Source organism: Oryctolagus cuniculus, chromosome 21 (genome assembly GCF_051225735.1).
Source record: "Oryctolagus cuniculus isolate XC-2025 breed Fujian yellow rabbit chromosome 21, ASM5122573v1, whole genome shotgun sequence".
NCBI classification, from domain to species: Eukaryota; Metazoa; Chordata; class Mammalia; order Lagomorpha; family Leporidae; genus Oryctolagus; species Oryctolagus cuniculus.
The window spans coordinates 17,546,864-17,561,402 of record NC_142887.1 but is presented as its reverse complement, the minus strand read 5'-3'; the positions used below and the strand labels follow the sequence as shown (position 1 = coordinate 17,561,402).

The following is a 14,539-nucleotide window of genomic DNA, read 5'->3' as shown; positions in this document are numbered from 1 at the left end:
CTCCACCATGGGCATGTGGCTTCCAGGAGCGACCCGGGGGCAGCCGGTTCTGTCCAGCTGGAAGGGGAGCGAGTATTTGGGAGGTTCCATAGGCTAGTCTGGAGCGACGCTTAGATCCACGCACTGAGCCCTCAGGCTGGGAGATACGGGCATGTTCCGCTGAGGAGGACGGAACCACGTGTGGTTAGCGGCCACGGTGAAGGCCACAGCCTGCTCCACCCTTCCCGCGGCTCAGCCACCCCCGCCCCGGGGGTGGGGTCCCACTCCCCCTGAGCTCCCTCTGCCCGCCTGTCTGCTTGCAGCATCCTCTCTGCTGGGTCTAAGCCCCCCTGTTCCTGTTCATGGCCAAAGGGTGCTCCACGTGCTGACACCCCGTTCGGTGCACAGTTGGGTGGTTTTCACCTTTTAGCTGTGGTGAGCAGGGCCGACCTGCACCACCCGTGACATACCCAAGATGAGCTACATCTGTTGGGTGTTTCATATATATCCGTGCTTTAATAGTCTCTTGCTTCCCCCCATAAAAAGCAAGCTTTTGCCCCTGGGGGGCGCTATTGTCCTGTAGAGGGCGCAGGCTCCCCTGGGCTGTGGTTTTGCAGCAGCTGCTGTCCCTTTGTCTCGCTGGTTGGCGCTGGTGGCTTTTCTTGGCGTCATCTTTTAACGTGCCCACCTCTCTCAGTGCCAGGAGCTGCGGTGAACACGGGAGAAGTATGAGGGTACGGCAGGAAGTTTGTGGCAAGATGGAATTAAGAGCTGAGTTTTGGGGGTGGCCATTTGGCATAGCAGTGAAAGTGCTGCTTGCGACACCTGCATCCCGTGTCGCAGTAGCTGCTTCTCCCCTGAGCCCAGCTCCCTGCTCAGGCACAGGCCGGGAGGCAGACGTGGTGCCTCCTGCCACCCACGTGGGAGAGCCACTTTCGGTCCCTGGCTCCTGGCTTGGACCCGGCCCAGCCCCAGCTGTTTCAGGCATTTGGAAAGTGAACCGACGGGTGGGAGTTCGATTATCTGGTTCTCAAATAAATACATTTATTTTTTAGTTTTTTTTTAATTTTAAAGACAAGTTTATTTTGGCACAAAAAATTAAAATCCATGCATAGTTTTTTCATATGCATTTTCCATGAACTTTTTGAAGACTCCACAGTTGCATGGATTTTAAAATTTTTTGCATGGAGCTCAACTTAACCTTTTAATTCCACTTTGCACCAAGTATTTGAAGCACCTTGTATATTTCGTCGCCTTTCTCATCTCTGTGGCCTAATCCTGTTTGACTTGACCCACCCCCAGATTTCCTTAAATTTATTCCTTGAAAAAAAAAAAGCCCTGGTTAATTTCAGAGGTATCTGCCTCTCATAAGAGCAGGGGAGGAAAGACGCATAATGGTGGGAGTTTCTAGCAAGCAGTGCTTCTGTAGGGGACGCTTTCCTGAGTGGTTCTGAAACAGTGAGGCCAGGCGGCCTTGGCATGGCCAGGTCTCTGAGCAGGGACCCGAGCCTGGGCTGTGGACCCAGGTAGAGTTTCCTCTGCCCCCCGTTGCCTCCTCCTGGGCTTCCTTGCCCCGCAGAAACTGCTGGCTGATGATGTCAGCCCTTCCCTTTCAGACCCCAAACCTTCGTGTTTCTTCATCCCTGGCTGCACTGCGGCTGCCCCTGGCGGCCTCAGCCATTCTCCTTCCACCCGCAGGCACTCCGCTGAGGGAAGACGAGGCAGTCTTGTCCCTGACAGTCTCTGCTCTTGAAGTCTGGGGGAACCCAAACTGCTTAAAGGCGTTCGCTTCTGCAAACGTGATCCCTCCGAAGCCAGGGCTGGCACGCCTGCTCTGTAAAGGGCCAGGTGGTGCGTGCCTTTGGCTGTGCAGGTCATGTGGTTTCTGTGGCAGTCACTCAGCTCGGCCATCGGCCCAGGGAAGCAGCTGTGGACAGCACATGAATGCATGGGCACAGCTGTGTGCCAATAAAGCTTTATTTACTGGGCCGCCCTTGTGGTGCAGCAGATAAAACTGCCACCTGTGATGCTGGCATCCCTAAAGGGCACCAGTTCGAGTCCCCGCTACTCCACTTCCAATCCAGCTCCCTGCCAGTGGCCTGGGAAAGCAGCAGCAGATGACCCAAGTGTTTGGGCCTCTGCATCCTTGTGGGAGACCCAGAAGAAGCTTCTGGCTCCTGCTTGCAGATTGGCGCAGCTCTGGTCATTGTGGCCATTTGGGGAGTGACCCAGCAGATGAAAACCCTCTCTCTCTCTCTCTCCCTCTCTGTAATCCGCCTTTCAAATAAATAAATTTCTTTAAAAAACTATTTATTTTATTTGGAAGGTGGACAGCAAAAGGTTTTCCATCTATTGTTTCACTCCCCAAATGCTTAGAGCACCCAGAGCTGAACCAGGCCAGGGCCAGGAGCCTGAACCACAGGGGGGTCCAGTGGATGGCACGGACCCAACTGAAGCCGTCAGCTGCTGCCCCCCTCCACCCCCCGGGGTGCACATTCGCAGGAAGCTGGAACCGGGAGTGGACCCGGGACTCGAATCCAGGCGCTCTGATGTGGGACGCAGACGCTGCAAGCAGCAACTTAACCGCTGTGCCGACTGCCTGCGCCCGTCTCCCTCTTCACGTACGAGAGCGCTTTAAAATGTTCTTGGAAAAAATGGAATTAAAAGATCAGTTTATTTCGGCACAGAACACCAGCGGAAATCCATGTACGGTGTCTACGTAGCGTGCGTTTGCTCTGAGCTTTCTGAAGACCCTTCTGATGTGTGCGCTTTTCTCCCTGAGCCCTGTGCAAGGCTCCCCGACAAGCTGTCTCCAGACAACTGTGCCTGCATGCCCTGTGGGGAAGGACGTGCTCCCGGTGAGCATGGTACCAGTCGTACCTGAGACCGACAGTGAAGGAGAGGTGCCTTCTAGACATGATAAAATGATGGTGAGGCTACACCCAGCCATCATAGAATCTCAGACTACCCCAGTATGCCACTACTGCCTGGTGCACAGCTGGTGCCAGTAGAGTGGAAGATGGCAAAGAGATGAGCTGTTAAAAAGCACTCAACACCACGGGGCAGGCACTGCACAGCAGGTGAGCCCGTGCTGGGGACGCCCACAGCCCGTATCAGAGTGCCACATTCCAGTCCTGGCTCCTCCACTTCTGGTCCGGCTTCCTGCCAGTGCACATCCTGGGAGGCCGTGGGTCCCTGTGACCCAAGTGGGAGACCTGGGTAGAGTTCCAGGCTCCTATCTTAGGCCTTGCCTTTACAGGCATTTGGGGAGTGAACTAGCAGGTGAAACATTCTCTCTCTCTCTCTCTCTCTCTCTCTCTACCATATTTATTTGGAAGGCAGAGTTACAGAGAGAGGGAGAGATCTTCCATCCGCCGGGTCACTCCCCAGTGGCTGGGCCAGACTGAAGCCAGGAGCCAGGAGCTTCTTCTGGGTCTTCCCTATTGGTTGAGGGACCCAAGCACTTGGGCCATCTTCTGCTGCTTTCCCAGGTGCGTTAGCAGGGAGCTGGATGGGAAGTGAAGCAACTGGGACTTGAATCTGTATGGGATGCCAGGGTCACAAGGCGGTGGCTCAACCTGCTGCACCACAGCCCCGATCCCAACAGCACTCAATGCCAAGTCCACATGCCCAAAGCAAGTCCTGTAGCTGCCTGACAACAAAGCACCGAGTTGGAGCTTGTGTCCGAAAGGCGCTTGTGCCGCAGGTGTGGAAGCCGGGGGAGCCACTGCTGACCAGTCTGCGTTAGCAGGGCGGGCGCCGTCTGTGAAGGTGGAGTGGGAGCCCGCAGAGCAAGCGCCCAGTTCCTGGACCTTGGCCTCCACGCCCAGGAAGCTTTGAAGCCTGGAGCTGTGAGCGGCGGAGCTCCGGGTCAGGGCCCCTCTGCGGCTTGTGGCTTCCTTCTCCTTTCGATGAATTACCTCTACGACCTTAATTCCATTTGCCACACCGGCTAAGAAAAGTGGCTGGGGCTGAGAGAGGAGCCGCGCCCACACTGGCCGGGGCTCTGGTTTATTTCTGCGTGGGGCGGGGCGGTTGGCAGCCCTCTCATCCGCAGAGAACGCAGCCATTGCGTCTGCTGCCTCCTGACGCTGCCTCCCGTTCAGCTTCCCCTCTCGTGTGCCTGGGACCCAGGGCCTTGGTGAGGCCGGGCGGGGGCCAGCCAAGCTAGGTCCTCGCTGATCCCCCATCTCCTAGGCTTCCCACCCCGCCCTTTCTCCCACTGCAGATGCAGGCCCCAGACCCCAGCCCGGCCCTGCAGGGTGCCCAGACCCGAGCTGCTGTTGACAGTGCTCGCTCCGGGTCCCGTTTGCTTTGGCTCCTTCTCGTCCTGGAAGTGGCCAGGATAAGGCGGCCCTTCCCCCACGAAGATGGCTCCCAGTGGGCGTGCGCGAGGGCGTGACCAAGGCAGGGCAGGTGTTGCTGGGTTGAGGTTGAGTTAGTGGCTCCTAGAAGGGTAGACCCGGGGCGCACTGTCACCTCGGCCACGGGGTTTGCCTGTGTGCCTTTCCAGGGGCGAGAGGCCACCGAGCAAAGCCCCTCAGAGGACCACCTGCTGCTCCTCTCCAGTTCTCAAGAGCCCACCTCTGCTGCCAGGCATGCATGGTGTTTATCAGCAGCTAAGGTTCCCCCCACCCTGCATCTGTTAGGCCTCCGTCCCGTTACTTGCCAAAATGCTACCATTTGCTTCTCACTTGAATTCGCTTTCCCTTCTACCTGGAGCTGCGGGTGGGTGGCCGAGCAGAAGAGCTGCCTCTGGGTCTGAGATGTGCAGGTTTGCGATGTGTGGGGCGACCGTCCCCATGTGAGCCAGAGGGGATGTGTACACAGGCACCCTGGTGACAATGTGCTTAGGGCAACAGATGGTTCTAGGGTGAGGGAGACTGGGGGGCTAGGAAGGCAGAGGTTTTGTAGCTTAGTCTGGCCCTGATAGACCGTGCTGTCACTTGTCACTGTCGGGGCAGGGCTAGCCTGCACGAGTCACCCCCGGCCCCCTCGGCAAACAGCGTCGCCTGCCGTGAGCGCTCCCGGCGTCCGCAGGAGAAGGCTGTTGAGCAGGCAGCCCCCGCACGCCGGCCCGGGGACCCTGCCAGCTGGCCGCGCTGTCCCTCCAGGGAACCTGTACTCGTGGTGCGGGCGGGCGCAGTCATTTTCCATTTCCCTTTGCCGGGTGACTCGGAAGAAAGCGGGTAGCGCTCCCAGCCCATCTTGCTGCTTCTGCAGGCACCGGGGCTGGGGGCTGGGGGCCCACCCTCCTCCTGCTCTTCCTACCCCAGCCCCTCGCCCCCTGCAGAAGCCACACCTCTGCCTGGAGAGGCTGTGTGTCTGTGAGCTCCTTGCTTGTTTGAGGCAAAGAGATACAGAGCGCCCCGTCCACTGGTTCACTCTCCGGATGCCTGCGGCAGCCGGGACTGGGCCAGGCTGAAGCTGGGAGCCCAGAACCCCATGCAGGCATCCACGTGGGTGGCAGGGGCCCAAGGACGTGGGTCCTCACTGCTGCCTCCAGGGGCGCTTGTCAGCAAGGAGTCAGAGTAGGGAGAAGAGACTCGCGCCCAGGCTCTGCTGTGTGTGATTCAGGCTCCGTCTGCTCGGCCAAGCACCTGCTCTCACGAAGTCAAAGTGTCGCCGCCCTTGGTGGCATGGAGGTGCCTGGTCGTGGATCCTTGCCTCTGTGGAAGGGGCCACGAATCCACAGACCCGGGCAGGCCGGGCGATAGGCACTGCAGTGGCCAGAGCTGGGCCATGTCCTCAGAAATACCGTCCTTGGGATGTGGTGTGGACACCAAACCTGGACTCCTTGCTTCCAGAGAGGGCCTCAGGGACAAAGGAAGCCATTCCTGCCTTCATGCCCGCAGCGGGACCAGCCCTGCCTGGCGTAGGCCCTGCCCCTGGGGGCAGCTGGCTTGCTCACTGTAGTCGGAGGGGTCCTATGAGGGACAGGTGGTGCAGCCCCACTGCCCCCGTGGTTGGCACTCGCGCGAGCCGCTTGCTAAGTTCCCCTCCTCACTCCTGTTGAAAGGAGTGAATGACAGCTGCTCCCTGGGGCGCACGCCGCCTCCCACCTGCATGGTTCACCCAGGCCCTGTCCTGCGCAGGGACCAGCAGGGGCCCCGCCTCCCCCCTGCACCTCCCTGCCCCAGGCCTCCCTGCCGCCTGCCTGGTCTTCCTGATGCAGGTGCCTCCTCCAGTTGCTCCCTTGCTTGCTGGCTTCCCACCTGCCCAGGGGGTGACGTCCTCAGTGCAGGCTCCACCCCCTGCCCTGGGGTGACACCCTCGGTCCAGGCTCCACCCACTGCCCTGGGGGTGACGCCCTCGGTCCAGGCTCCACCCACTGCCCTGGCTCTGCAGCAGCCATGATTTAAGGCTCCTGTTGCCCCGCCTGCTCCCACCCCTGCCTCTGTCATCATCACCCTGCGCTCCGCACAGCTGCAGCCCTGCTCCCTCCTGGAAGCCGCCTGGCTCGGCTCCACACCGCCCCACACCCTTCTCCCTGACAGGGTTAGGCCTTAATACCTCCTCACCATCCTGGGCTCTGCCCTGTGATAGCCCTCTGCCCTGTGATAGCCCTCTGCTGCTCTGCATTCTAATTTTTTGCCTGCATGCCCCACAAATACTCTACACTCCTTAACAGCAGGCACAGGGGCTGGGTCGCTGTTACCTGTGTAGGAGCTGCCATTGGCCAAACTAAATTGAGAAGAAGCCATCGCCGGGTAGAGGAAGTGATTTTAGAAAGCAAAGGGAAAATAGCTATTTCACGCCGTGACCCGAGACTGCTCCAGGCACAGGGGGCGCGGGTCCCGGGTGCGGGGTGTGGCCGTGGCTCTCGGGTGTGTGTGTGTGTGTGTGTGTGTGTGCGCGCACCTTCCTCCCAGCCGGAGGACAGACACCCTACCGTCTGCCTTCTAAATGACAGTGTTTATCTCAGTGAGGCAGAGGTTGACAGGCGCTTCGTGCGAAGGGGCAGGCAGCGGGCATTTCAGGCCTCGGAAGCCAGACAGCTGCTCCACTGTTGGGGCGCAGCATCCACAGACTGCGTGGGCGTGGCTGGTTGCTTTACACCCTCACCTGCAAACCCACCGGCAAGGCACTCACCCATGGGCCAGTTCTGCTCCCACCTCCTCTCCCTCGGTTGTCCCCGCGTGCCGAGGTCGGTGCTGACGGACTAGTAGGCACTCGGGAAATACTTGGTAGGTTAAATGCGCATGGAAGCAGGCCTCAGGTGGGGCCCAGGGGCAGTATGTGGTCGGGTTGTCTTGTCTGCATTCTCCGCGGTGCACCAGCTCCCAGGAGCCGGCCCTGTAGATGAGGCCCATCACAGGGCACTCCTATGCCCCTTGTGGCCAGGAGGCTCACTCGACACCCAGGGATGCGTCATCTCCCGCTTGGACCGGCCCCCCACGCGGGGAGGCAGCAGCGGCGCACCAGCCGGCCTGGCTGTTCCCCGCCTGTTGGCAGCCTCAGGTCCCCAGCTGGATGGAGAGGAGGAGCCAGGAGCCCAGCTGCTTCCTGCAGCCGCCAGAGGAGCCAGGGCTCAAACCCAGGCAGTCCAGCAGGGGGCGCTGGCGTCCCAAGGCCAGCTACCCGCCCCTCCACCGACCCCTGGGTGCACACTCAAGCGGGGGAGGTTCCTGGGATCCCGAATGGAAAGATAAGCTGATTTTAGCACAGCGTGCATGCGTTTTCTCCATGACCTGTAGAGGTCGCCTCTACCTCCAGCGCACCCTGCACACCCTCCGCGGCTTCCGTCTTTGGCACAGACCTGACCCCGGTGGCTCAGGCTGGCTGCTGATTGGAAACACCGGTTCTGTGCAGATTGCGTGTCCAGTGTACGAGTGCCACTGTTTTGCATGTAAATTGACAATTTTACAATCATTTTTAAGGGTTTTTTTTTTTTACCCACTTAATTAAATTCCCTTAAATGCTTCTCAAGTGCACTAATGGATTTCATATATTTGATTTCTTCTTAAGTACTTTTAAAGTCCTTCCCAAGTATTTCATTATCAGTTCTTATACCTCTAAGAAGTTGGACTTCTTCATCCAGAGAGGGCAAAGAAAGCTGCCAAGACAGACTCTGGGCGCCCCATTGGCTGAGGAAGGCACCCTTGCTCCCTGGGGGGAGGGGTGTTAGAGCCATAAGACCCATGGAACCTGCCTCCTGCATTCCCCAAAGCTTATTAACCCCTTAACCATGTCCTGGGGGTAGGGGTATGAGTGTGCACATGGGAGATGTCTAGGCTGGCTCTGCTACTTGTAAATATGGCCATTGGGTCTTTATTTTTGATTTAAAGAAGAAGTTGGACTTGTAAGTGTGGCACATCTTGAGCTGGGCAGTAGCCTGGCAGCCAGAATGCTCAGGTCCCACAGCAGACGGCCCGGCTTCGAGTCCAGGCCCCAACTCCCGTCTGCAGCTCCCTGCTGGTACCTGCCCTGGGGGGCCACATGAGTCCAGGCCCCGGTGCCCGCCCTGGGAGGCCGTGGTGCCGGCCCACGTGTGTGGGAGGTCTGGGTTGCCTGCATCCCTGGCTCCCGGCTGCGGTCCTCTCCCCAGCCGCAGCCATGGCAGGCATTTGGGGAGCGAACCAGTGGAGGGCAGATCTTTCTCTCTGTGGTTGTCTTTCAAATAAATAAATCATTTAAAAAGAGAACAAAATATTGTTTAAAAAATATGGCAACCGGCGCCGCGGCTCAATAGGCTAATCCTCCGCCTTGCGGCACGGGCACACCAGGTTCTAGTCCCAGTAGGGACGCCGGATTCTGTCCCGGTTGCCCCTCTTCCAGGCCAGCTCTCTGCTGTGGCCAGGGAGTGCAGTGGAGGATGGCCCAAGTGCTTGGTCCCTGCCCCCCATGGGAGACCAGGAGAAGTACCTGGCTCCTGCCATCGGATCAGCACGGTGCGCCGGCCGCAGCACGCCAGCTGTGGTGGCCATTGGAGGGTGAACCAACGGCAAAAGAAAGACCTTTCTCTCTCTCTCTCTCTCTCTCTCTCTCTCTCTCACTGTCCACTCTGCCTGTCCAAAAAAAAAGAAAAAAAAAAAGGCGCATCTTAAGTTCCCTTCAATAGTAACATTCTGTTTCCAAACTAAGGAAAATTCTCTGGGAACTTTTAAGTTCACATCTGGCCAACACAACAGGGTGAGCTGTACATTTAAAAATGGTTCTGATGTTGCCGGCGCCGCGGCTCAATAAGCTAATCCTCTGCCTTACGGCGCCGGCACACCGGGTTCTAGTCCCGATCCGGGTGCCAGATTCTGTCCCGGTTGCCCCTCTTCCAGGCCAGCTCTCTTCTGTGGCCAGGGAGTGCAGTGGAGGATGGCCCAAGTGCTTGGGCCCTGCACCCCATGGGAGACCAGGAGAAGCACCTGGCTCTTGCCTTTGGATCAGCGCAGTGCGCCAGCCGCAGCGGCCATTGGAGGGTGAACCAACGGCAAAGGAAGACCTTTCTCTCTGTCTCTCTCTCTCACTGTCCACTCTGCCTGTCAAAAAAAAATGGTTCTGATGTCTATACAGAGTGATACATATATATGTATGTTATGTATGCTTTACTGTATTTTTTTATTTTTTTAAAAAGTATTTTATTTATTTGAAAGGCACAGTTATAGAGCGAGGCAGAGACAGATAGAGAGGTCTTCCATCTGCTGGTTCACTCCCCAAATGGCCACAATGGCCAGGGCTCGGCCAGGCTGAAGCCAGGAGCCTGGAACTTCATCCAGGTCTCCCACATGGGTGGCAGGGGCCCCTGCACTTGGGTCTTTCTTCCTCCACTGCTTTCCCAGGTGCACTAGCAGGGAGTTGGATCAGAAGTGGAGCAGCCAGGACTTGAACTGGCACCCATGTGAGTTGCCGGAGTCGCAGGCAGTGGCCACCTGCTATGCCACAGTGCCGGCCTCTTTATTACAGTTTTTAAAAGCTCTGACCATGAACTCAGTTCATGTAAAATTGGAATCTCAAGGCCTTCCTGTTAGATGATGCCGACTTCTCTGGAATGTTTCAATCCCTTATGATACAAAATAGATTATTTTCTAATACTCAGGTCTTCAAAAAGCCCACGGAAAATGTGTGTGATGAGAAAACTGTGTGAATCTCAATTTTTTTTTTCGCACCAAAATGAACTTATCTTTCCGTTCCATTTTCCCCTGAGCATTTCCAAGTCTCTCTGTGTACAGCAGCAGCAGCCCTGCCGGGCGTCAGGGGGCACCAGAGCCTTAGAGTTGACCAGAGCTTTGCAGGGCAGCCTCGGGTTCAAGTCCTGCTTCCGTGGCTGACAGGTGGGTCCCTAACCTGGGGCAGGGGCCGGGGAGACGTCAGCAGCGACAGGGAGAGCGGCTGTTGCCAGGCGGCTGTGCCGTGCGCATTTCTGTACTTGATGGCCAACCCTCTGCAGGTTAAAGATCTCAACTAGGAGAAGCGCTGTGCCGCCCCTGGCGAGCCGGCGGCTGCCGGCCAGTGCAGAGCTCTGCCAGTGGTTCCCTGGCCAGGAAGGAGGAGCTGACGTTGGCAAGGACCTCGGCTGGACCCTGGCTGATGGCAGCACCTTCCGCGTGCGGTACTGGTGCCCTGGGTCTGAGGACAGGATCCCGGCTCCTCCCCGCGGTCTGCTTGGCCTCGCCACTGAACCCTGCACCCGTCTTTACTGCTTCCTTCTCTTCCAAATTCCTCCCACCTGCCAGGCCTCGGGGATTGCACACAGCTGGCCCCTACCGCCCCCGCAGCTCCCGGCTGCCCTCCCTCCAGTCCTCCAGGCAGGAAAAAGCAGGCGTTGGTTGAGGTCTGTGAAGAAGGGTTTTCCAGAGAGCAGACCCGAAAGCTGGTCTTTGGAGGGAAGGTGAGCGGACGGGACTGGGCACAGCTGGGAGTCGGGGAAGCCCACTGTGATCAGGAGCAGCGCTGGCCCTGCACACAGCTGGGGGAGGGACGGGAGGAGGAAGAGGCTGAGTGGTCACCTTCCTGGGACTCCTGCTCGGGCAGGGACATGGGGACAACCCCGGTGCCCGTCCGGGGGTCATTTAACCCACACCAGCGGCCGACCCAGGCCACCAGGGGGTCTGTGTTCCAGATGGAAGCCCTGGAGGGCATGCAGGGTGAGCCGGAGGCCGACGGGAGCCTCTCGCCCAGGAGCCTGGCGCTGGGGTCAGAGCAGAAGGTGGGGGAGCTGCCTTTAGGAAAATGATGGTCTTTAATCCTCATCCGACTCCAGAGTGGATGCTGCTATCCTAAACCCATTTTATAGGTGAAGAAACGGAGACCAGGCATCTCCAGGGAAAAGAAACGGACGGTGGAGGTAGGGTTCAGCGGGGTGGTTTCCCCATCGGCCACAGGTTCAGAGTGGCGTAGGCCCCCTGGTCTCAGCTGTGTCCCGTTCCCCCCAGCACGCCGCAGGGGGCAGCAGGGTTTTGTAGTTGACCGCAAGCTTCATAGCGAAGACAGAGGTTCAGACACTGCTTCTGAGACGGGCAGGCTGGCGAACGCGGCCCTGTAGCCTGGGGTGAGGCAGGAAGAACGGTGCCTCCCAACGACAGCCGGGACCGGGAGAGCGGCTGACGCAAGGCCGGGCAGGGACACCTGTGTCTCTAAGCACCGTGCGGTCTGGGGCTCGTTTCCCTCGCACCGCAGCCCAGTGCTCTAGCCACCACTGCCCTGCAGATCCAGAGACAAAGAAAGGCCATGTGATGCCCTCCAGGTCACACAGCGAGCCAGCGGCAGAGCCAGGGTTTGAACCAGGCCGTCCAGTTCAGCACCTAATCAGTGCATGGCTGGGCCCACAGCGTCCGGTCCACCGCGGCGAGCGTTGCTAAAGGGGCCTTGGTCAGGGGCAGCCAGCGAGTCCCGCGGAGGCAAGCGGCCATCACTGGCATTCCAACACTGCTTGCGGGGCTCCCCGGGGGCAGGGCTGTCCCACCTCCAGGCCCTTGGAACATCTGGCATCCGAGCATGCTGCACTTACGCAGCAGGCCCGCACGCTCATGTTTCTGCGGTATTTATAACAAGCCTGCTGAAGCTGAGAGACGTCTCAGAGGCGGAGGTGTGTTCTTGAGCCTAAGAATAGTGGCTGGCGGAGGCGCACCCACGAGGCACGCACACCCACGAGGCACGTGCACCCCTTCCTTGCAGTCAGCAGCAGTGGCGGCGGTGTGGATGGAGCACGGGTCTGCTAAGCAACCGTGGAGGTGCGCCCTCCCCTCCTGCAGCGGCTGCGCTGCCCCTGGGGTGTTGAGGCCAGGCTAGGAAGGGGCTGGGCAGCCCCAGGTGAGCTTTAGCTTGAGTCTGGAGGTTTCCCCTTGGCTTCCGCTCCCCTTCCAGCACCCTGCTGTTTGCTGAAGGCTGGCCTGATCGGGAGGGCGGGACTCCGGAGCAGAGATCAGCAGGGGAGGGGCTGGGGCAGGTGCCTCCAGGCTTTTGGCTTTAGACCCCTTTCTCAGCAGTTGGGGCCCGTAGGGGAGCAGAGAGCCTCCATCCTGCTCACCCCTGCCTCCCCTCCCCTAGAGAGGGGCATCTAACGATGGGGGTCCCAGACACCCCAGGGGATCTGCGTGCACGCCACGGTGTCAGGACTCCTGCCATCTAAGAGAGTGCAGTCCAGGGCTTGCTCCGAACCCCAACGGGTGCCCACCCACTTGTTCTGGAGCTGAAATGCATTCTGGGAATAGAGTGGGAAGAGGAAGTCAAGCCGGGGTAAAGTCCTGCTTCTCACCAGGGACTGTGGCAGGAGAGGGGAAGGGGGGGCAGTTTCCATGGGATTGGGATCGCCTGGAACGCTCTTTCAGGCTGGCCGGTACAGCCCTTATGGAAAACAGTAGGGCGGGTCCTTGCAACATTAACTAGAGACCGTGGGGTGATGCAGCAGCGCCCCTGCAGAGGGGAGGAGTCAGTATGGTGGAGAGCGCTCGCTCACTTCTCACGGTGGCCAGGGTCAGGAAGCAGCCGAGGCACCTGCCACCAACAGGTCAGTGGGGTCAGGACATCTGAGACACGTGTGTGTGAGTGTGTGTGTGTGCCTGTGTGCCTGTGTGCCTGCACACGCATACGGATAGAATGGAACAGAGAAGATTCTGCCACTTGTTTTTTTATTAATATCTTGTTCTACAATATTTACTTATTTGAAAGTCATAATTACAGAGAGAGACCTTCCATCTGTTGGTTCACTCCCCAGATGGTTGCAGTGGTCAGGGCTGAGCCAGGCTGAAGTAAGGAGTGAGGAACTCCATCAGGGTCTCCCATGTGGGTGCAGGGGCCCAAGCACTTGGTCCATCTTCCACTACCTTCCCAGGCCACTAGCAAGGAGCTGGCTCAAAGTGTAGCAGCCGGGACTTGAACTGGTACCCATAGGAGATGCCGGCACTGCAGAAAACAGCCTAACCTGCTACACCCCACCATAGCACCTGCCCTAGAAGCTGCCATTTGTAACCCGTGGACGAATCTGGACGCTATGCTAAGTGAAATAAGCCAGACACGGTAAGACAGATACTGCATGATCTCACCGATACGTGGACTGGAAAGGAGGTGAGCTCACAGAAGCAGAGAGCAGGATGGCCATGACCAGGGCTGGGGCCGGGGAGGGAGGAGAGACACTGGGGCAAACCTTGCACTCTAACAAGCAGCAGGGTCCTAACAGTGTGGTGACTGTCATTACTGATAATGTGTTGTACACTTGAAACTCTCCAAGGCCAGGTGTTCTCACACACACACACACACACACACAGAATGAAAACTGTGATGGTTGTGATAATTATTTTTTAATACTTTTTTTAGAGATTTTATTTATTTTTTTGAGAGGTAGAGTTATAGACAGGGAGAGGGAGAGATAGAGAGAAAGGTCTTCTATCAGCTGGTTCACTCCCCAGATGGCTGCAACGGCTGGAACTGCGCCGATCCGAAGCCAGGAGCCAGGTGCTTCTTCCCAGTCTCCCATGTGGGTACAGGGGCCCAAGCACTTGGGTCATCCTCCACTGCCTTCCTGGGTCACAGCAGAGAGCTGGATTGGAAGAGGAGCAGCCGGGACTAGAACTGGCACCCACATGGGATGCCGGCGCCACAGGCAGAGGATTAACCTACTGCACCATGGTGCCAGCCCCCGGTTGTAATTATTACCCAGTGTACACATGGATTTTACACGTGGGAGCATCCAGCCTGTGCACTGATCAGCTCTGCCTGCAGGATGGACAAAGGACAATTCATCTTTAAAAAAATAAATAAAAGCAGAGAAGAGAGATGACTTCCCCAAGGTCAAGCCAACATTAACACCAACTTCCTACACCTCCTTTCCCAAGGTTGTCCCCAAAGAGAGTGCCCGGGGCTGGTTCCCTGAGGAACCATGCGTGTCCACCTGCATCCTCCGAGCAACAGGGCCGGGGGAGGTGCCCCTCTGCTCGGAGTGCAGTCACGCAGGTGCACCCTGTGAGCCACTCCTGGGCACGCCGCTGTGTAGCCTCAAGGCTGACGTGCCACTCCGAGCTCTAGGACACGGGAGTTAATGAGCCACGGCTTCCAGCTCCACTGCCAAGCACACAGCAGCCCGAGGTCACATGACCAGAGCACGCCAAGAAAAGGCGCAAGTGTCCGGGGA

At 58.2% G+C, this 14,539-nt stretch overlaps 1 long non-coding RNA gene across 3 annotated transcripts; it reads left to right on the top strand.

Moving 5' to 3' along the window:
- Window positions 1-10,670: 10,670 nt before the first annotated feature.
- On the top strand, window positions 10,671-13,954 carry LOC149119841 (uncharacterized). Of its 3 annotated transcripts, none has more exons than XR_016227222.1 (4): window positions 10,671-10,801; window positions 11,207-11,257; window positions 13,353-13,428; window positions 13,818-13,954. It is a non-coding gene; the product is annotated as an uncharacterized LOC149119841 (long non-coding RNA). The 3 variants fall into 3 exon arrangements; XR_016227221.1 differs by having other exon boundaries at window positions 13,353-13,476; XR_016227220.1 differs by lacking the exon at window positions 13,818-13,954 and having other exon boundaries at window positions 13,244-13,382.
- The last annotated feature ends 585 nt before the right edge of the window (window positions 13,955-14,539 follow it).